The sequence below is a fragment of the Tachypleus tridentatus genome, chromosome 9, assembly GCF_004210375.1.
Source record: "Tachypleus tridentatus isolate NWPU-2018 chromosome 9, ASM421037v1, whole genome shotgun sequence".
In the NCBI taxonomy this organism is placed as follows: domain Eukaryota; kingdom Metazoa; phylum Arthropoda; class Merostomata; order Xiphosura; family Limulidae; genus Tachypleus; species Tachypleus tridentatus.
The window spans coordinates 88,426,806-88,450,336 of NC_134833.1; the positions used below are offsets into that span (position 1 = coordinate 88,426,806).

At 30.5% G+C, this 23,531-nt stretch overlaps 1 long non-coding RNA gene and 1 pseudogene across 3 annotated transcripts; one reads left to right on the plus strand and one right to left on the minus strand.

Moving 5' to 3' along the window:
- Positions 1–9,598: 9,598 nt before the first annotated feature.
- LOC143225702 (uncharacterized) lies at positions 9,599–11,987 on the plus strand. 2 transcript variants are annotated; one of them, XR_013013994.1, is made up of 4 exons: positions 9,599–9,661; positions 9,927–10,138; positions 10,849–10,949; positions 11,523–11,987. It is a non-coding gene; the product is annotated as an uncharacterized LOC143225702 (long non-coding RNA). The 2 variants fall into 2 exon arrangements; XR_013013993.1 differs by lacking the exon at positions 11,523–11,987 and having other exon boundaries at positions 10,849–11,458.
- A 3,277-nt stretch (positions 11,988–15,264) lies between these two features.
- Positions 15,265–17,383, minus strand: LOC143225701 (C-reactive protein 1.1 pseudogene; annotated as a pseudogene). Its single transcript, XR_013013992.1, has 2 exons — positions 17,236–17,383; positions 15,265–16,133 (listed from the first exon to the last, which is right to left on the minus strand). The product of XR_013013992.1 is annotated as a C-reactive protein 1.1 pseudogene (transcript).
- Positions 17,384–23,531: the final 6,148 nt, after the last annotated feature.

Consider the following 23,531-nt stretch of genomic DNA (forward strand, 5'->3'; position numbering starts at 1 on the left):
ACAGAGAGACGATTGTGCACATTTGTGCTAAACTGAATATTTTGTTTCTCTTTAAGTATAAATTTTATTTTATTATAATAATGCGTTTAATATAACTTTCAATTTTTCAAGGTGTAAAATATAAATAATAAATAAAACATATGCAAAATAAATAAACAATTAATGAAAATTAAGAAAAACATATATATGTCGTTTACAATTCTGTTTTTGTTTAACTTTGTGCAAACTCAGTTAATAATGTTAAAATGTAATATCATTTCAACATAAACTGTGTGTTACCATTACTTCTGGATTTACTGTAGTATACAATATTGGTATTAATATATTTAAACCGATTTTATTTACTTTTTATAACATTAGAGTTAAACAAGTATAAACAGAAACGAATGACAAAAGATCCACTTAACATTTTTACTATCTCTTTCAGCAACATTCAGACTTATTTCTTAGGATGCAATTTTTAAAAATAAAACAAAAAATCCTCTTGACAACTTAGTGACAATTAAGCTAGAATGTAACCGCTTTGATAATTGTTAAAAAGGCTTTTTATTTTACCTTAAGATAATAAACTTCAATCTGAAATCCAGTAATGGTTTGAGAGCAATACTTTTATTTGAATGCTTATATTGCAGAAACTTGTTTTATACAAACATTTCTTATTAAATATAAAATGCTTTTTTCTTCCAATTATAAAAGAAAATAAGTAAAAATGGATCCTGTGATGCAATCCAGGCATTTAGTTTTCAAGGAGAAGGTAAATTCCTCAAGGTTACAAAGAACCGTATGAAAGTTCGTAAAGGGTGTTGTTAAGAAAAATGTTTTTCAGGAAAACCACATCAGGATATCGGTTATATCTACTTTAGAAAATGTAAGATTCTATTTTAGGGCTATATGTTCATAGACTTCAGAAACTCGTTTCCCCTCGGTGGACTCAGCAGATAGTCTAAAGTGGCTTTGCTTTAAGAAAAACACATAAAACTCGTAGACTTACAGCTGTCGTACAGAAAATAAAGTGTACGAAGAATCAATGAAATAAATGTTCCATTAAATTAATTTTAACAACATTCTAGCTAATAAACTGAAGATTTAACTCTCAACGAGAGTTATTTCTTCTTGTATAATTGTTTTACTCAAATCTGTGGAAACCAGCTGTACTACATTACAGTTTATGTGATATAACATTTATTAAGAGTTTGAACACCTATGCAACCAACTTGTCCATGTAAGTTAATTTAATGTATGATGCATATCTAGGAGTTGATTGTAGTTCCTGGTATATGATAGTGATTTTAATATGTTTCATGTCGCACAAAACAACGATTGATTGACCTTTAAAAATCATTTGGCATAGCGGTGTGTCTGCTGAAATACAACGCTATAAACCGAATTTCAATACCTGTGGTAAGCAGAGCACAGATAACCTATTGCGTAGCTTTGTGCTCAGCTTGAAACAAACAAAGAAGATAAAATATAATAAAAATGAAATTATATTTAATTGAAGAAAAACGGCTTTCTATAAAGCTTAATAAAATTAATAACTCAAAATAGTGTATATATGTGATAAATAAGTATATTTCAATGTTAATAAGAAAATCAAGTATCCATGTAGATTTAAACCAATAAATAGATATTCATTGAATACGCCATAAAACAATTAATGAGATATAACTTTTTAGTAATTAGACGCTTTATTTATTAAAGTGAAACTATAAAGTTGACGATAATGATGAAACTAATGTTGAGAATTGAAAAAAATTCTTTATATAAGGCAATATATATAGATATATATACGACATGTCATGCCTAGACTCATGTTTCATGTACAGTAATGTAGCATTAGCGATACGTAAGAGAATTATAAATCCATAATCAAAATATAATTGTGTTTTTTTGCAGTTTCTACTTTTTTACTGTTATGGTTTCTTTAACCACTTGCAAATTATTTCTAAAATTAAACGAGGTAAACTGTGTCACCCTGATTTCTAAAAATTCTGCATATTTCATCGACTTCTCCCGTCTTTCTGTGTAGCTGTTCAGTTTCTGTACAACTCTGTATAATAATTCTTACAATACAGTGCCTAAAGTATAACTCTCTATTTTATGTAATATGTTTGTCATTTGATGAACACTGAGATATTTGTGCGTATACATAAGGGCAGATATGCGCGTAGTGTCATCCAAGATTGCTTAAATCCGCGTCACACCAAACATGCTCGTCCTTTCAGCCATGTGGGCGTTACAACGTAAAGGTCAATCCCACTATTCGTTGGTAAAAAAGTAACCTAAGAGTTGGCGGTGGGTGGTGATGACTACCTACCTTTCCTCTGGTCTTACACTGCTAATTTAGAAACAGCTAGCGCAGATAGCCCTCGTGTGGCTTTGCACGAATTTCAAAATACAATCAACAATCCTAGATATAATGACATAACAACTGTCGGAATTTAAAATTAAATTGTTTGTACAATTGTCAGAATAAAAAGGTTTATACTTCTTAATTGTATAAATACATACTGTGTTGCTGCTGGGCTTAGAATTATCGTACAGTAAATGTCTGTGATTTCTTGGCGATACACTAAACGATAATTGAAAAGTATGAACTCACTTGTTTTCAAAATAATATATATTTGGAACAATTTAAATATATGTAAAACAAATTATTAACAAATTAAAGATAATAGGTATATCCTAACCACAATATATATATATAGCTCTCTTCCTATTGTCAGATCACTTATGCTTATTCAATTATTTTAGAATTTCAGTTGACAAGCCGACCTAACTACAGTATAACAATCGCCAAATTGTCAAAATATAGTATACGGAAACTAGTACAATTATTTTAGAATTCTCTTTAAAGAAATGGACTGTTCTTCGTATTTTTTGAAATCCTGCCATTAGATTTCCTCTATGATATTAATCTTTGGGAATAAATTAACCGTTAGGTCTTTCCCTCTTACGACAGTTTACTTTGGCCAAATTCTTTCTCGTAACTTTACTTCCTCGCATGCTCTTGTCTTTCTACTGTTTTTTGATCTACTCATACAATTTAAATATTTATTACCAAACCATCTGCTCATTATATTCTCGACATCAATAAGTTACAAACACAACATCTTGCGCTCGTCTGCTTTTATCTTTCCTATGATGAAAAAGAAATCTAAACAACTAAACAATCATAAAATATTCATTCACAAAATATCTAAATTAAACGCTCTTTTTTATCATGACAACAACTAATTCGTTAAATTTGGGGAAAGATAAAAATAAATAAATCAAAATTTGTCTTAACGATATTCATCTAAAAACAAAGACAGTTAAAATTAGATTAAACATTTTAAAGCAAATTATTCTATTAAATACGACCCATATTTCAGTTCCAATTAAGTACGCTTAATGTGTAAATAGTATTTATGTAAGTGTGTACGAAATTCTAAAACAAGATATCGTGTATTTTAACTAATTACGCTCCCAGTGGCACAGTGGTATGTCTGCGGACTTACACACTAAAAACCGCGTTTCGATACCCGTGGTGGTCAGAGCACAGATAGCCCTTGTGTAGCTTTGTGCTTAATTCAAAACAAACAAACAATTTAACTAATTACGTCCCTTGATGTGTAAAGACAAACATATAAAAGTACAAACTTTCTTTTATTTGCTTTGTGTTGTTCCCGTATTTTATTTCACCCATATTATATATTATACTTGATTAATGTTAACTTATTCACACGTAACTTGATGAATTTTAACGTCTATAGATAACGTACGTAAGTTTGGTTTGTTCGTTTGTTTTCGAATTTTGCGCAAAGCTAAACGAAGGCTATCTGCGTTAGCCGTTTCTAATGTAGCAGTGTAAGACTAGAGTAAAGGCAGCTAGTCATCACCACCTAATACCATCTCTTGGGCTACTTTTTTACGGCATTCTATGTTCGTAGACTTACTGCTGTCCTGTTTAAAATGAATTGAGCGAAGAATCAGCGAAATAAACATTGCATTAAAATAATTTTAACATCATTCTAGGTAATAAACTGAAAATTTGACTCTCAACCAGATTTATTTCTCCTACTCTAATTGTTTTACATAAATCTACGGAAACCATTTCTCCGTATATTCGTATTTATTTATTGCTTGCTTCTGTTAAATGAATGTTCTTCCTATATAAGCAACTTGTAAGTGTATTCTGTATTTTATACTTATAATTACAGATTTCAAATACTGCAACGTAAAATCCACCAAATTTGAATAAATAAAAATGTACTTTGATTTTAACATTACATTTTGCTAACGTGAAACTGTTATGACAATAAAATTCTACTTAATGTTCTTTAGTAACGTACATGCCTCTCTTTGCAAATGTTCCATTTCAGTAAATCTTAACTAATGTGTTGTCAGACAGGATGAATTTTGATGTTAACAAATACATTTTTAGTAACTTAAAATTGTTGCAACAACAAAATTTTCTTGAATTTTATTTCATAATATAGATATCTATGTTTTTAAAATTTTGTTTAGTTAGTGTTGTCGGACAGGCAATCAGTTTGTTCAACCAATAAAATACGTTAACCAATCAGATAAATGAAATCACTCCTGGTGACTTAACAGATCAGTTCTGTTTGTTTCAAAATTTCATGCAAGATCTGACTGGAGTAAAAGCATCTAACCAACAGCATTAATTCTCAACTCTTGCACTACTGCTGTTTAACAGAATAAGATTTCACCATTACTCTAAAAGCACACCCATAACCTCAAAGTGCGTCAAGTGTTTGTGTGGTGATATGGTGCGTATCATCAATCCTCCAATACACAGTTTGAGTTATTAACCTCTAGGCCCCACCCAGTCCATGAAAGAACGTCTGTATAAAAGATAGATTTTTTTTAGAAGACGTAATTCCTACTTACTTTGGGAGACTAAGTTACGTAACTTTGCATGTCCTTTGAACTATATGTTCATTCTCATATCATAGAACTTTTCGTCCCGTATCACAGAATGCCGAATCTCATACCGCAGACCATCTGGTACTATTTTAAACAGTTTTCGAAATGGTCGTACTACCACTTGATCAATGGGCTTATTTACTTTACTTTCTTAATACAAAATACAAGTTTTATACTCTAGAATACTGAGACGTATTTTACAGTCTCATGTATGTACGCAATACTCATTCTCATACACAGGATGTCTAATCGTATGCTGTACAATTTATAGTCGCATTTTATACAATTGCCAATCGTACACAATGTTTAGTTTCATGAAATAGAATTGTCAGTCATACAGTGTTCTTTGTACAGTCTCATATTACAGAAATCTCAGTCATATACTATACAGTTTATAGTCTCTTATTCCAGTATGGACACTCATATACTATAAAAGGTGTAACCTCATATAACAGAATGATTAGTCCCATATGGATTATAATATTTAACAGAAGAATGTTATTTGAAAGACAATATTTTGTTAATAAATAACGTTTTAGAGATATTTACCGATTTGAACTATAGATGTGTTTTTGTTTAAGCAGTCGTTTTAAAGTCTTTATCTTTCTGATATTGACTGCGTCCAACATGGATGTTTAACCCACTACATTCGTCACATCTACTAAGAAAGTGGAAAAGTCAACTGTCTTATCTCTGGAGTGTGGCCAGAATGGTGAGAGTGAACTGTATGGGAACTAGACGAAAGGAAAAAAAAAAGTCCAAATCATTGGAAATATATTCAAAATTTCTTTCTTCAGTAAAGGATAAAGAATATATGTGTACGTGATTGTAAATTACTAGGATAAACTCTGTCCAGTTCATATCACACGAGGAATATTATCACAGTGGCATACAGAAAAGCAGATGTTATGTGTAACTATACGGCCACTGTTGTAATTTTATTGACCTGATCAACGATGTGCTACGTAAAAGTAAGAATTTTAACACCATTGGGTATAAATTATTTGCTGATCAATTATACAGTGTGGTAGTTATTGTTGGGATATAATGATTTCTAAAATACTTAAAGGGAAATATATACACACATATATATATATTTTTTAATCACGATTACCAAATACAAGTAACCGTCAGTAAAAACAATTGTCAAGAAAAAAATGATTCAGTACATTGGCGTGGTTTTGTTAATACTAAGCCATTTTGAAAGTATTTTCCAGAGAGAAAATAACTTTTTCCACACAGTGACACGTCTTCATGTAATAATACGTGATATATAATTAAAATTTCCAAAAAAAGGGGGTAGTTCATCTGAATTACTGTTCTAATGTAATCACAACATTTACAGTCTCAAGAGACGAAAATATATATAACAGGGGGGTGATTCTTTTTAAATTTATTTTGTGAGGTCGTTTTAGTAGACTGATAAGTAGTTAATTTGATTACAAATCAGAAAAATACCAGAGGATGTCTAAATTTCCTCTTTGTTTCATACTTCCACACAAAAGTTGATGTACCCCAGTTGGATTTCACTATACTAAACCTTGTACATATAAGATAGGATGACTTTTAAGCATAAAGAAAGAATGTCATACGTTATACTCTTATGTATTATAATTTATCGCCGACTATAACTTATCCAATTTATTATGTTATGTATTACGATTTTAAATACGACTGAAATAAATCCAGTTGTTACAATTCATTATAACATTGGTAATAACCGTTATTATAAATTGCATTGATGTTTTTATATTACAATATATTTATGTTAAGAAACATCATTTTGTGTATTAATCTTGTTAAATACCATATATTTAATACATATCGATATTCAATTAACTTCTAAATTGAAATTCAAATTTCACGCTATTTCAAATGGTAATACATAAGATAATAAATCAGAGACTCGTCCAATATAAGTTATAATATGTGAGAACTACTGTTTATAAACACACAAACCTGTAAATTTATAACAATTAAATACCTGAGCAACTACTTAGAAATCATTCGATGAACGTTTCATCTCCTTAAACTTTTTTTTTGTTATGTGTCTTCTGCCATACTGGGTTTACAAAATTCTTTGCCGTAAAAAAGAAATATACACTAGATCGTCTATCTTTAATTATATTTGTAAAAATCCTATCAAATCTTCTTGATTATATAAAACATACTAATTTGAATTACTTCGAAATTGACTTTTTTAAGTATTTACGTTGAAACTGAGTTCAGTTTTTAATAAAGGTAAAGATTTCTCTTCCCCAGTGGCAGTGTTATATCTGAGGACTTCTACTACAAGAACGGGGCAGAACACAGATAGCCCTTTGTGTATCTTTGTTAATAACAAAAAACAAGGAAAAACAAACAAGAATTTATTTAATTTTCAATTACAACTGATAAAGTATTATTTTATTAAATCAAACAATACTTAAATAATCACACTAATTATATTTATATTCATCACAGATTATTCAAATTATATAATTTATTCAAATTGGATATTTAACATGAGAATCATGTTTATTTTATATTTATAAAATAATTAATTATTCACCTAGTAAAAGAAATATTGGCGGTATTTTTATTGCAACTCTAACAAATCAGCAAAATAAATATAAAATGAGACCATGTTTCTCATTATTTTATATAAATTACTAACCTCGCTGAGACAGTGGTAAGTCTAAGGATTTACAACGCTAAACTCAGGGGTTGAATACCCCTCGGAGAACACAGCAGGTAGCCCAATGTGGCTTTGCCATAAGAAATTATTTAAATTATTTACTTTTATTTTACATCTTCACAGTTTGTTAGTTCAAGTAGTTAATACCTTTTATTAAGTCCCTTGTCTATATGGCTGAATATTATATTAACAGTTTTTCTACATATAAAACGTTTTAATTAAATATATCACTTTTTGTTATTGTTTATCACATTAAAAATCATTAACAATAAAATTTCATTCAATCTGAATACTATCCAAACCAACCAGTTGAAAATATCAACTCAAGTGATACATTATGTAGTACTACAAAGTTCGAAAATATCATATTTGTTCTCATTTTTTCTTCTTTGGATCCACCCTAACAGAGATTTGGGCCCCAGCTGTGAGTAGAATCTATCAATACAGGTACTATGTCTTATAGCTCAACGCCATTCCCTGAATTTTGAGATTCATTCACTTAATTGTACGTTCGAAGTTCACCATTTCTTTCTTAATCGCACTGGAAAGTAACTAACAATTAAGTTATTTAAGAAAACATTTAAACCAAAATATTAAAATTCATTCCCAAGTGTGGTGTGGTATTTCTGACTACTTTCTACCAGTATAAATATTATAGTTAATGTGGTCCTCCTATGTTTTAGAGCAAAAATATGGAGAATTAGACCAGTAATTTTTATCAATTTTTCAGTACTTATTTCTGTTACTGTGAAACATTCACGAGGCTGCTGTTATATGTTCGTTCTAACAAAGTTTCGGTGTGTTAAAGAATTAATAATAGCGGCATTTCAGAGTTAAAAAGGGCTCAAATGTTGATTATATAGTAACAAAACTACTACTGTACTGTACTACGGTGTAACTACTGTAGCTAAAGAATGTCAAGGTGAAATCCAGCAAGCAAAAACTAATATATGAGGACTGTTGTGTGTGTGTATTGTGTTCACTTCAACTAATAAATATGTGGAAGTTTAAAGTGCGCAACACATGATATACAATTTAAAATTAAAATCAGTTTCTAACTTTTACATATAATAGGAAATAACCAGATACACCTCAACAAATATAATAAATATTTTGTCATTAAATGATTAATAACACGTTTACTAACAGTTGTTGTGAAACATTAAATGAAACATTGATAACATAGCTTATAAAATATAATTATAATTTTGAAATATATTGTTTGATCCAAATTTAATTTGACTATCATTCTTTCAGGAAATGACTGATTTGTAACATAAAATGGTGATAGCAATTTTTCTTTTGAGTATAATGTTTACTTAAATCAAATTAACTGTATGATAAATAACGAAAAATAAGTTATTATTCTCGACAAGTTTGTCGACTAGACAGAAGTAATTAGAAAAGTCTGATTAATATTGTATAAGTCTTAAAACCACTGTAGAATCTTATTTAACTAGAATCTAATTATATTCGAATTTAGCTATAATTAATTGTAAAGATAGGAGAAAGAGGCACGTTAGCATTGGTTAAGCTTTTTGCTTCGGCGGTAATTACCTAATATAAAATTCTTAATAATTACAAGTTCATAAATAATATACAGAAAGGAAACTCCCTTTGGCTTCTATTCGTTTCCAAAATTACATAGAAAAATAGAGATTTAGACTCAAATCGTAACGAACAACTATAAGAAACACTCAAATAAATATTTCCCAGCAAAACAGTTCAACAGATTAAGGTTGTTTATCTTTACTGTTATATCACTACTCTTACAGCAGTTTCTAAGGAAGAAGTACTTTTATTCTTCCCACAACGATAAGAGATATGTAATTATGGTGTTAATAAACATATGGGAATTAGTCAGAAGTGTGTTATTGAGTTATTACGTGAATGTATTAATAATCACATGATCCTCTGGGGTCTTTTGAATTGGGCAATAGGAGGTTAATCTGATGACAGATAAGTATAAAAGCTTAGGGCATCTAACTGTCTTCATATTCTGCATCTTCCACTCATCAAAATTACAGTGTTTTGTAAGTGGAAGTCTCTATGGTAAACCTGTTTCTCACTCTTGTTGGTTGATACGATGGTTTCCTAAACGTCTTACTTTACAGCATTGTAACTGTTGAGAACTTATTTCAAACTGCTTTGATTTAGATCTTTTTCAGTGGGATATCTAGTTATATTCTATAATCTCTTTAGAACAAACTTAACATTTAATATTTTGGCAGAATTACAGTTTAAATAAAAATAAACTAACTCACGCTTAGTTTCTAGACTTTCAAACTCTACAAAATATTCTCTCGTTTGTTTACAGATGACAGTAACCATGGGTTTATCACTTCCCTCCATCGTATAAGTAATATTACTTTTGACTACCTCATGTTAATCCCAGTTAAGTGAAAAAGGTAGTTTCACTGACAAAGGATGTATGGGAGCTTAATACAACACAAAGCTTACTCGGCTAAATCAAATATGTGAAGAATGTTATGATGTTTACCAGGCTCCGCTCATTCACAAATCCTGCAGGTGATTCCCAAGAGCTTGTTATTATAGAATTTTAGTAAGTTGGTAGGGTATCAAAAGGTATGGTAGATACAGCTTTCGACTTGCACTTTGAAAGTTGTGATTTCAAATTACCACTGTCACACATGTTCAAGCTATATGGTTTTCCACAGAGTAAGCCACAGCAGGGAGAAATGTCTATCCTTACAAATATTATTGGCCAACCCAAAATTAGTTAGAACTAAAGTAGTAATAGACACAAACGGATTAAAAATATATATATAATCCTGTATGCTAAAAATAATGTGAGGATTGATCAGCATTCAAAGAAGAATGCATCAATAAATATCACTAAAGTAAATAAACAGTTTTATAGAAAATATGTCAGATTCCATAAATCTCAACACCCCAATTTCAAATGCAATTACACCCTTAACTCCATCAGTAAAAGGGCAATTAACTTTTGTTGCTATAAATCTATTATTTCACTTTTTACACTTTTCCGTTTCTACTGTTCATTTAAAAGATGTATTTCTATTATTTCTTTGAATACTCTGTGCTTATTTCGTAAAAGATTAAAATAAAATTAAGAAAATGTTGCTTATATAATTATACTAAAGAAGATATTGTAAAAATGTACCATATCCTTAAAGTAAATAAATATTTGTCTATGTTTTGCAGAAGAGAGAAGAATTAGGATATAATGGCTAAATACATTTTATCTTTTTGTTCAGATCGAACTGCTTCAAGAATGATATGTTCACGAAATGTGTCAAGGTTCTACTTCTGGAGTCTGAGGAACAACAATTAAACAGCATGTTTGAAGAACTATTTGGTAAAAAAGAAATAATATCTTCTGATGAAATTGAATATGACCCAAGTTTCTGTTGAATTCACGAAATAAAGGAAATGTGAATAAAGATAAAGTTCTAATGAATGTTGACAATGTTTTACAAAACTAAATTATATCATTTTTTCTTTATCTTGTGAAATTACTACCTATATTATGATGGAAACAAAGTACAAAGAACAATTTCAATTTTTTTTGTAACATAATATCTTTAAAAAACATTAAATTCTGAGAAAATAGAAGCACAGATATAAAATAACTATCATCAACTTATCATCAACAAAAACAAAAAACTCGAAATAAATTCAAGTTTATCAGCACAAATATGTTAGAAAAATAAAAGACTACCAGAATAACTGTAATCATATTTTTTCTTTCTTCTTTACTAAAACATTTCATACCCGTTTTGTTTATTTTGGAAATTTAAATGACGCTGTATTTATATATTCATTTCAAGAATGTATGGATGTGTTTAAAGAATTAGTAACAGCATTTTGAAATTTTAATGTGGTCAGATAATGATTATATAGTTATAACAATGTTATTTGTTTCTTCTAGCTTGGTCGGAGTAACTACCGTAGCTCAAGAAAACATCAGGTTTATAGGAAACAGACAAACACTAATATATAAACACTGGGTTATGTTCGTGTGTGTGTTGCTATATTCATTCCACTAATAAATATGTAAAAGTTTAAAGTGCACAACAGATGATATTCGATTTAGAATTAAAAGTGTTTTTTTTTGTAACTTTCACTTATAATAGGAACTATTCAGATAAGTTTCCATAAATCTATTAAATTTTATCTAACATCCACTTTTAAGAATTAAACATTTCATGCTATGTTTACTAACAAAAGCTATTAAGTTATTCTTATACGCGGAATAATACGTTGGTAATATAATTTATGAACCGTAATTATCATTTTCAAATGCACTGTTTGATTCAGCTTTATAACTGAATTAGTTTCACTCAGGAGATGGCTCGTTTTTAACCTAAAACTGATGCTTACAGTTTTCTTAAAATTTAATCTCTAGTTTAGTAAAAGGAATAAGATGAAAAATGAAGAAAAATATATTTTACTCGGTGTCATCACTTTGTAGACAGGTTTTCTAATTAGGAAGATAGTATCCTGTATGTCTTATAACCAGTGTAGAACATTTTGTAATTCGATTCTATTGATAATGTAATTAAGCTATAACCACTTGTAAATATTGGAGGAATACCCACGCAACAATATGTTACTCTTTGTGTTTCGTTGGTTATTACGTAATATGAAATTCTTAACAATTACAATCAAAAATGACCTACAAAGGGAAAAGACTCCTAAAGATATTTCTTGTTTTAATAATATTCGTTTCCAAAATTACATAGAAAAAAAAAAGATTTGGATTCAGATCGTGACAAACAAGTAAAAGAAATTGTCAAAAATAATATTTGTTCAGCAAAACCGTTGAACATGCTCAGCCAGTCAGATTACTTCTCCTTTTTAATGTTTATTGGCTAAATCAAACAACGTTTGTTTAATGTATTCAACCACCAATTTTACTAGGTGTTTTCTTCATTTAAAATAATATTTTAAGTTATAAACCTTTCCATTCACAATAATATTACATTTTAATAAATTATTCGCATTTAAGTCAGTAACATTGTCTTTCATTGAGTATAATACACTTCTCTTCTAATCTTTAATAAATACGCTGATTCATAGACGGTGCTGTAAAAACTCGTTTATTTGGCATTTAGTGAAGGAAGACAGTTTTCAATCTAAACCCATTCGGGATTTAGGCAAGGATACAGTTGGCATTATTAATGATTAGGTCTCATAGACTTTGGAGTGTCATATATAAATGACCTCTTTCTTTCCTCTGGTAGATGCTAGCTATTTCAGGTGAATACAAAACTAAATTCTACATGAAGATCAGTTTATCTCGCATTTACCCGACTATTACAGAGTAATGTCAGTATGAGTACTTAACTTATATTCCTGTGAATAAACACATTAACATCTTGTTTGCTTTCGCAAAGTCCTGCACCTAGCTAACAGTTTCATTTTTTTCTTTCATGCTCATCAATTTCTCGATTAGTGTAAAATTGGTCCTAAACATAGACGAAGTCCTATTTTCAAAGGGTTTTATATGTTAAAATAGGACTATGTGTGCGCGTGTGTAAGACTGCTAAGCGGAACTGTATTGTGAATACGGACTAATAGCGCGATCATACATAAATGAAACTAATAAAAATATCTGCATTATTATTATTGCCCAAGAATTGGACGTGGCACGAAAAGAATATATTAATTAAAACAGCGAACACAGAACAAAATTTAATATAATATGAGTAATGCATCAACATAATCTATGATTTAAATTTGAATTTCGCACAAAGCTACAGGATAGTTATCTGCGCTAGCCGTCCCTAATTTTGCAGTGTAAGACTAGAGGGAAGACAGCTATTAAACACCACCCACCGCCAACTCTTGGGCTACTATTTTACCAAAGAATAGAGAATTGACTGTCACTTTATAACGTCCCCACGGTTGAAAGGGCGAGCATGTTTGGTGTGACGAAGATTCGAACCCGCGACCTCAGATTACGAGTCGAGTGCCTTAACACTTATCTTCTAATCTTGAATAAACCTTTCTCCAACGGGCTGATTTCTCCAAGCCCGTTCCATTGGCTGTGGTTTCGCTAGATAGTAGATAGGGACAGTGGGAATCTCGTTAATCCATTACCAGGCCCGTATGATTCAGTAATAGTGCAAACAAAATAACAGTTCCAGGGAGGAAGAGGAAAACGCTCAAACTGGTCCTCCGTGGTATAAAATATGGGCATATTCCTGATGAAAAAGAAACAACAAACAACAATTCTGACTCCAGTTAATGACTGTCATAGGAAAGTTATGATGAAGAATAAAAATTTGAGAAACAATGTAAAACTGATGGAAGTTTATGTGACTGTCATTCAGCATTTGCATCACTGAAAATAATAAATATTTCAGCCACCAGAAGTCGTAGTTAAAGAATACTTCATGTCCTAGTAATTCATAGTAAAGAAATGATCCTTTTGCGAAAGTGTGTTCATTGAAAAATGTTGTAGTTTAAAAACAAGAAAAATTTCAGTATAATAAAATGTGTTATTGGTTTTTTTCAACTATCAGTGTGTAAATATGAAATTTATTTTTAATTATCATTGATCAGAAGATTAAGGTATAACAAGAGTCAACTAGAAGAAGCTACAGTTAGGTAGAGTTATTATAACTTTTTCTTCTCTTCAAATGTAATCCTCTGATATAAATCACTTTGAGTTTTCTCAAAAATGGTGCAGCAGCATGTTTGTAGACTTACAATGCTAAAAATGTGGTTTTCATACCCGTGGTGGACAGAGAACAGACAGCCCATTAAGTAACTGTGTAGCTAATTATAAATAAACTTCTGGTTGTATTTTTTGTCTTTTTTTCCTTTGTTGTTGAATGTCACATTCTGAAATGCTACCTAAAGGGTTGTTTCTTGCTTTGGTATCTGTATATAGTTAAGAACATTACGAAAACAGATTTATTACAATTTAATTAAACTCAAGATAAAAACATTAAAACGATAAATCTTAACTGAGTCTTACTGATTGCAAACGTTTTGTCTCGTGTAATAACTTATTAATAATTAATAAGTATTAATCGAGTTTATAAATTATATTATTTTTTTATTTGTTTAATATATACGTCTTATGAGAAATGTGGTGAAATCGGTCGAAACTTCTCCATAGATTATTAAGTTTTTATGAAGTTGAAGCTAAGACATTAAATAAATTTGGACACTTCTTATTACCTACATTGATTTCTAAAAGGTTATCGTATTTTGCTGGTAAAAATATTGGTTTCATCACTCAAGTATTACTCGAGTCTATAAAAATGCTTTTGTTATATTTAATACTTGGTAATTAAATGGTAGTTAAATATTAAACCGAAAAGACAGGCGACAGATGTCGTTCGCTGCATGCAAGACATCCAGGCGGTCACCGATCACCGCCATATGTGTAAGAACCTCTTGAGGAATCGTCCACTTTGTAATATCTGATACCTTAGTCCATCACATTCCCCATGTAAACTAACGTGGAGAAGTAGCGACTACTTCAGACATAACTTTCACCCACCCCAGCCTCCTAGTTAGCACAGCGGAAAGCTAAGTCATGCTCTTGTAATATAACGTTTTAATGACTAGTCTGTAAGGACATATCTAATTTGCAATATTAAAACACACACCATAAAACATGCATAATCATAAGATTGAGGTTTACGACAGAAAAGTGCAAGCGAGTTACAAATTTATTATAAGCTAAACTCAAAAGAGATTTTGCATATAACATATATGTATACAATTGTGAGAATATATAGTTACATTTATCGATTCTACACAAATGTAAACATATTGTTCCATACTGTCTAAGCACAAATTTCATTAGGAGAAAGAACAACCCCGTCATAAAACATAAAAGATGTCTTTTCCCACTGGATTATGTTTCCATATAAATATCTCTCTGATACATCAGCACATTTACTCAGGTGTAATATCTGCTTACTGTCTAGGGCTGAGTTCCACATATTCAACTCACTCAGCTCTCCTTCCATACTTTCAGAAACAATAAATCCACCACCGACTGTATCCTGGTCTTGTCCAAGAACAACAGTACCTCCTGCTTGAACTGTTTTTCCTTTAGTTACCCCAGTAGTATTGCCATAGCAACGATAACCATTCATCATCAGAGATGAGCTTCCTTCCCAAGAAGACCACAGGTAGCAAACATGATGCCATTTTCCAACCTCTATGTCAGAGGGACATGCAATATGTAGCTGTGTTTTACCGCCAATAATTAAACCTATAGTATTCCCTGCTTCCACAAAAGCTAGAATCTCATTATCTGTTGCATTTTGGGCATATGAAAATACATGGAGTCTTCTATCCAAACGATGGGCTTTGAACCAGTAACAGAGGGTTAATTCATGGAGATTTGGTAACGTACCATCCATCACCAAACGAGGGAAGGAACTGGCTGTAGAAGGAGGAAACTTAACCTTACTGCTAATTTCGCCTTTTTTCAGAGCATGAGACAAACTCCATGATATTATGAAGACCGTAGCAACTCCATGACTTAAGAGACTGGATAATTGTATGATTTCTAAGGGAATATGACAGATAAATAAGAAAACAATTAAACAGAGAAACTTCTAACTTCACTGCTACCTTGTTTTTATTGCCTAACGAAACTATTACTTACTGTATTAACTATTAGTTTGCTCAACATTTTCAATTAAATATTTATTTCTTTTAAAATATAGTTCAGCGTTATGCTTTTTTGAATTCTTACATAATGTAGAAATTAAAAAGCAAAAACGCAACAAAACAGTCATGACTGGTGTTTGTTTTCAGTGATGAATCTCGAATTATCAAATAAATCTTTCATACTCTACCTGCAAATGTTTTATAAAAGTGATAGATATATTTATTTTTGTTAGATAACTCCACTTACACGTTGGGATGTGTAATAATTATCTGTCTTAATAGCAATTTTTTTAAAATTCATTTTACTGCTTCACGCGTTTATTACGATGTAACTACATTTCCTTTAAAGACACGATTTGACAGAAACAAAACTATTGTTGTTTCCCCAGAGAAAAAGTAATATAAATATGAAACCAAAATATGCCAGTTAGTAACGTTGTTAAAGATCTGAAACTTGATAACATTTTTGTCTCAGTCTTCATGTTTTCTTCCGTTTTAATAATAAGATTCGAGCCAAGGTCGTTTCTACTTTCAGTTTGTTTGGAATTTCGCACAAAGCTACTCGAGGGCTATCTGCGCTAGTAGTGTAAGACTAGAGGGAAGGCATCTAGTCATCACCACCCACCGCCAACTCTTGGGCTACTCTTTTACCAACGAATAGTGGGATTGACCGTAACATTATAACGCCCCCACGGCTGGGAGGGCGAGCATGTTTGGCGCGACACGGATGCGAACCCGCGACCCTCAGATTATGAATCACACGCCTTAACGCGCTTGGCCATACCGGGCCTCTACTTTCAGTCTTACTATATATTGCAGGGTTATCAGCTCTTTCTCAACAGCTACAACAGAAACTTTAATGTTGTACAGCTTATAATTCTTAGTAAAACGCGACTGTTACGCTCTAATACAGAAAGTACAGCATTTTGAACATAACTTTATATCTTAAAATACAAAGAAACTGATTTAGTGCGATTCATATCATAAAATACACTTACTTGATAATTTTGGTAATGTACAAATTATAGAGCGAGGAATATCTCCCACTCACAATATTCAGTCATCGAGGTCAGAAATCGAAACTGGACTGACAACTTTGTTCAAGGTGAACTTCATCATTAAGAGCTACTTTTTTTATCGTCTGTTTCTGAGAAACGTTAATTAGCGACTTGAAAATATTACACCACTATTTCTCATAAGCATGATGTTTTTAATAATATTGATTTCGCATGAAATAGCAATTATGGCCGTCTGTTAAGTGTATAACACAACTTCTTATTTATAAAAAATGTTAATAAAAAATAATAAGTGAACAGTCCTCTTGTCGGCTCAGCAATAAGTCAAGGGATTGAAATATTAAAAATTGGTTATTGATACTCGCGATGGATCCAGCTCATCGTGTAGCGTTACCCTTAAGAAAAAGAAACAGCAGATATATTATAACGACTGTCTGATGCTCAAAGTAAAGTTTTGGTGTATATATTTGTCTCCAGTAAAAAACAAGTTTGATGATAAAATTCAGTCAGTAGCTGAGAAGAAAATTTTTAAGTTCTGCTAAGTTACTGGTAATTGTGTGCGTGTATGTAACAGTACGTGAAAATTACAAAATCCAACTATTCTGCCCTCCAATGGAACAGCGGAAAGTCCGCGGACTTACAACATTAGAAACATTAGCTTGTGCTCAATTTCAAACAAACAAGCTATACTACTATGGCCTCCCCGCTAGTACAGCGGTATGTCTCCGCATTTACAACGCTAAAATCAGGGGTTCGATTCCCCTCGGTGGGCTGAGCAGATAGCCTTTGTGGCTTTGCTAAAAGAAAAACACACTATACTACTATACAGGTTATGTGATATAACATTTATTTAAAGTTCCGAAAATTTTACGCGACCGTCCTGCCTACGTAAGTTAATTTAATGTATTATGCACATCTAGGGTTTAATTATTTTAGTAAAGAAAACTAGTCCTCTGGGTAGATTGTAAGTTAAACTAAACTATAAACCATGGAGTAAGCTAAACATTACAAACGTGAAGCATCTGTCTAGAGTTCCTAGCATATGATAGAAACTTTAAACTACGTATCATGATGCACAAGACAAGTTGAAGCAAAATAATTTTCTATAAAGTTTAATAGCATTTTTTACTTAAAATAATGGACAGATATGATAATTGTCTATAATTTCAATGTTAATACGAAAAACAACCATCAATGTAGATCGTAAACAAATAAACGAATAATCGTGTAGTACAACACACACAAGATTAACATGCTACCTATAGAAATCCTCACCTCCATCTCCAATAGCACTGCGGTGTGACTGTGGATAGATAACAGAGATCCAATTATGTAGCTTTATTTTTATTACAAACAACAATATATTTCAATTAATCAATGCTTTTATTCAGTTATTTATATCAATTAAACTAATGTTAAGAAATAAAAATACTGAAACAGTACATTATGTATTTGTAATATGAATATGACAAATGTGTACATCAAAAGTTTATTACAGACATCAAACAGTCATTTCAAAGTTGTTATTCATGAAAATGCAAATTCTGAGATTTATTAGTATTTGTTTTTCAGTTACTGAAGTCAAAGCTACACAATGAGCTATTTGTACTATATCCGTCGCAAGTTTGTAACTTAACATACATTTGTTTAAATAAAAATAGAACGAAACCCCATTATATTTGAAACAAATAAAACCATATTATTGTTCATACGAACCTCTTAATTTGTACGCTTTTAAAATTGAAAGTTTAGTATGATTAATTTTGAGAAAATTCTAGCCTGGTGTTTAGGGCAAACGACTTGTAATCTGTGGGTCGCAGGTATGATTACTGAAAATGTCAGTCCTTTTAGCTATGTTTGTGGGGTGTAATAATTACACTTTAAGTTGGTAAAAAGTATGCAAAAAGTTCTCTAACTGCCTTTCATTTAGCCTGCAACTTCAAAATTAGGGAAGGCTAACGCAGATACCTTCAAATAGCTTAATACAGTATTGAATAAAGCAAACACGGCAGCATAACTTCTCAAATAAATAATCACAAAAGTAAATTGTTGAAGACAGTGTCTTTATGTATTCAAAGGTGTTTTTTTTTTAAATATAACACGAAAATTGTTAAAAGATTATGTCTATTCAGAAAGTTTAAAAGATGAATACAACCCTAACTTACTGTAAATTCTTCTAGTTGATTCTTGTATCTTATTTAATGTATAATATATATATTTATATATATTTCTAGATATTGATAGCTGGAAATAACAATGACACATTTTATTACATTGATCTTCTTCTTTTTAGCTTACAGCACATTAAAATTAACCTCTGTTACTCCAGGACTATTTCTTTATTATTAAATATCAGGATATAAAGTATAGTAGGAAAAATATTTGTTGTTTTTAAGGATCCTAATGCTAAATGAGAGAATTACTAAATCTGACAATCGTATAAAATTCTAGAATCTTTGCGTTGTTTTTCAAGTTAAGTTTTCTCATAATTTAAAAAAATATCCTCGTCAATGACACACATTAACTGTGGTCAGAATTACTGATTGTCACATTCCAAACGGCTTTCCTTCACTAAGTGACAGTTAAAAGAGGTTCAGCAGCGCTATCTATGTATCAACATATTTATTAAAAAAAATAGAGGACAACTGCATTCTGTTGAATAAACTAGTGTTACTAACCAAAATGCAAAAAAATTATCAAAACATGATTGTATTCTTCTTAGAAAGTCTTAGAAACAAAATACACATTTGAATGAAGACACAGTTTAGTAAAATTATTTTATGGCAGTTGAAATACTTTATTACGGATGGAAGCTGCTGACACTAAATAGTTTGATCATATTTGAAACGATATCTATATTTGTACCTTCTTTCTATTTCACAAAGTCTTTTATATACTATTGATATATATTTTACTCAAAGTACTACTTTCAAAAATACTTGTTTTTCTTTGTATGCTTTTCTTAGATTTTTGAAATTATCATTTATATTGTCTAGTGAGGTGATTAGGAACATTGATTTTTTAAGAAAGGTGATTATTATTCATATTATATTCAGTGCATGATAATTATTTCAGTGAATGTAAATGGTACTTTTATTTACAAGTGTATTTTCCTTTAATGTCTTGTATACCATATTATTGTGTATTTCAAGACTTCACTGACGTTTATCATTTATATTAAAAAACAGGCTATTGTTGCTATTTATATTTCGCTGCAATAAAGTAAGGTAAATATTTCTAAAATTTGAACATATTTTGATTACATTAAGCTTATGGTAAACCATTCTTGGATTTCGCACTTCATGTGTTTGTCTTTGTATATAAATTTAGGTATTTGTATGAAAAGTCTCTTCTGTTCTTTTTCTCAAATATTTAACATAATGATATAATGTTTCCCGTGGTAACATATTCGCATTAAAATACTTTTATTGTGCGTATCTATTATGTTAGTTTTATGAGGTTCTTTATGTTTATTTTTGTGATTCATGTTTAACATATTCGTATGTGGTTATTATCTAAAACTAATTTTCTAAAATATGGAGAAAACATATTGTATTTTGTAAAACTTTTATTCTTGAATATTATGTTGTTTTTTCTGTTCAAAATAATGTCTGGAGTTGATTATGTCTGCTTGCCTTAGGCTTACAAAAGAACCTAAAAAGATGATCCAATGTTGAATGAACACTAATCTCAGGAACATATTTTTCTTATGATAACTAATATCAGCTATGACAAAGTAACTTCGGTAATCTCTAGGGAACGGAATCAAGTTTTGTGGAACAGTCTGAACAACCACACATTGTTGATATAGTGAATAAAGAAGTAAAATACACAGAATAATAATAAGATGCTCATGTAATTCGGTTGTCATAGAATGTCTAAAGAATAAGAAGAAAGTTATCGTTGGCTACTGAATATGAAAAAAGGAACAAAACAAGTCACGAACGGAAGTGAAGCTATCAATTGATCAAATAACTATTACACAGCAGACTAAGCTGTCTCGATTTGAAATGTAGAATAAAATCCCTACGAGATTGGTTCATCACTTTGTTTATCGAAATATTTGTGTTTGGATCCAATCTTAGCTTCTGTCATTATACCTTTTCTGTAATGAACCTTAGAATAATATTTTATGAGTGTTTTGCAATAGAAACCATTTTATGATTGAAATATTTGTCTTATTTTTTTCCACTTTCATCCTTATCTTCTTTCTTTTCTTTTTCAAGTTCACTTGTCATCCTTATGTAGCTTATTTTCGAAATTAAAGATTAAAAAAGGTGTGGATTTTCTTATAACAGAACCACATTCGACTATGTGCTATGTCAACAAGGGAATCAAACACTTATCGCTGTCCCACTGCAGAACTACTGAAGAAGGAGAATGATTCGGCTACTAACACTTAAAGATTTGTTTACACTAGGTTCATGATTCCTCCAAAAAACATAACTCTTTTTAAATGTGTGTGAAATTTGTAATTGATGTGCAAGAAAAGTACACAGTTCACTTTTGTAAAGAAAATTAATTACAGTTTGTCTCCCGGAAATACAATATTAAAAACTTGCACCAGCTATAAAAGAAAAAGGAAAAAACTCAGACGAATTATAACAATTAACATCATACAGTTACTTGTTTTACATGCTTTCAAAAATAATTAACGGTATTTTTATCATTAATTATAAGTAAAACATTTTTATGTATCATCCACACCACACAAAATGTTCTTAAATAAATGAAAGAAAAAGATAACATTTCTTTTTCTTCAGAATTTCTGCTATTGGTAAAAATCTAGACTTAGGAAAGGAAAGAAAGAAACATACGTTATTCATCTTTGGCTTCTGTTTTATCTTATCTGTCCCACAACCGTGTGACAAAACGTATTAATTCAAATTATGTTTGTCATGCCTGCGAAGACACGAACACGTATCAATTATCGAGCTTTACAGAAGAAGAGAAATGACGAAAATTAAAGTCGAAACATTGAATCGAAAATTAAACCACTTGCTTTTCAAAGTAATTAAAACCTTTATCTTTATACTAATACGTGATGACGAGAAAACCACTTGTAAAGAAAATTATATATTTAAAAACTGCTGGTATGGGTAGAGAAGGCACTAGCGTTGTTTGCTCCTCTATTAGTGCCTTCTCTACCCATACCAGTCGTTTATAAATATATAATTATCTTTATACTGTCTTAAGTAATAATGAATTTATTTTAAATTGTAATTTATTATATTTGTAGAATACGTGCGCGTACTTAATCAAAAATATTCTACTAAAGGTATACTTATATTCCTTTCAGAAGTACTATATACTCATATTTACAGGATAATATAATGAAATACGTCATCCTTTATAGAAAAGATAAAAATATCCAATACCTTACTCATCGAACCAATTATTGACTTATATTTCTTTATATAATTATATAATTTTCTTCAATACTTTCCACTCCTTTCAATCCTACAGGGATTCGTTTTAATACATGGTTTTCTATAAAGATTTAAGTTCTAGAATCTAAGCATCAGATACTTTGTTTTTATTTAAGCTGTAACTTGTAAATCTGTCAAACTATTAAACACTGAATTTACTGAAGTTAAATTAAAGATTGTCGCTAAATTTGCCAACCAGAATGTGAAAAGAGTTAGATAACCTTAGGTTTTATACTTCTATGTCACCAAATAATCCATCTTTTACTCAACTCAAGCGACCTAAGAGAAATGTATACATGTGGAAAAAATAACCCCTGGAATATATTTTCCCACCAAGAAGCTGTGATACTGTGACTATTAATATATTTACGTTCTAATTCAATACCGAGTTTGAGATAACTTTCAATGTGTTTTCTGACATCATAGTTATTTATCTCGTATCGGTATGTGAAGGCTATAAATATTTCATCTGTGAATCTGCTTTAAGAGTGATTAAGTGGTAATACAAAAAGCAACCCTTACGCGTTGAACTATTTTGCCGGACAAATTTTATTTCTGAATGTTTATTGCACTTGTTTGTCATGATTTGAACGTAAATCTCTATTTTTTTCTATGCAATTTTGGAAACGAATAGAAGCCAACAAGAAATATCCTTAGGAGTCTTTTTCTTCTGCAATTTTAATTGTTAAGAATTTGATATTACATAATTACTAACGAAGCATAAAGAGTAACGTATTGTAGCATGGGCGTTTTTCGTATATTTACAAGTGATTATAACTAAATTATATTATCAATAGAATCGGATTTCAAAATGTTTTCCACCGGTTATAAGACATATAGGATGTTACC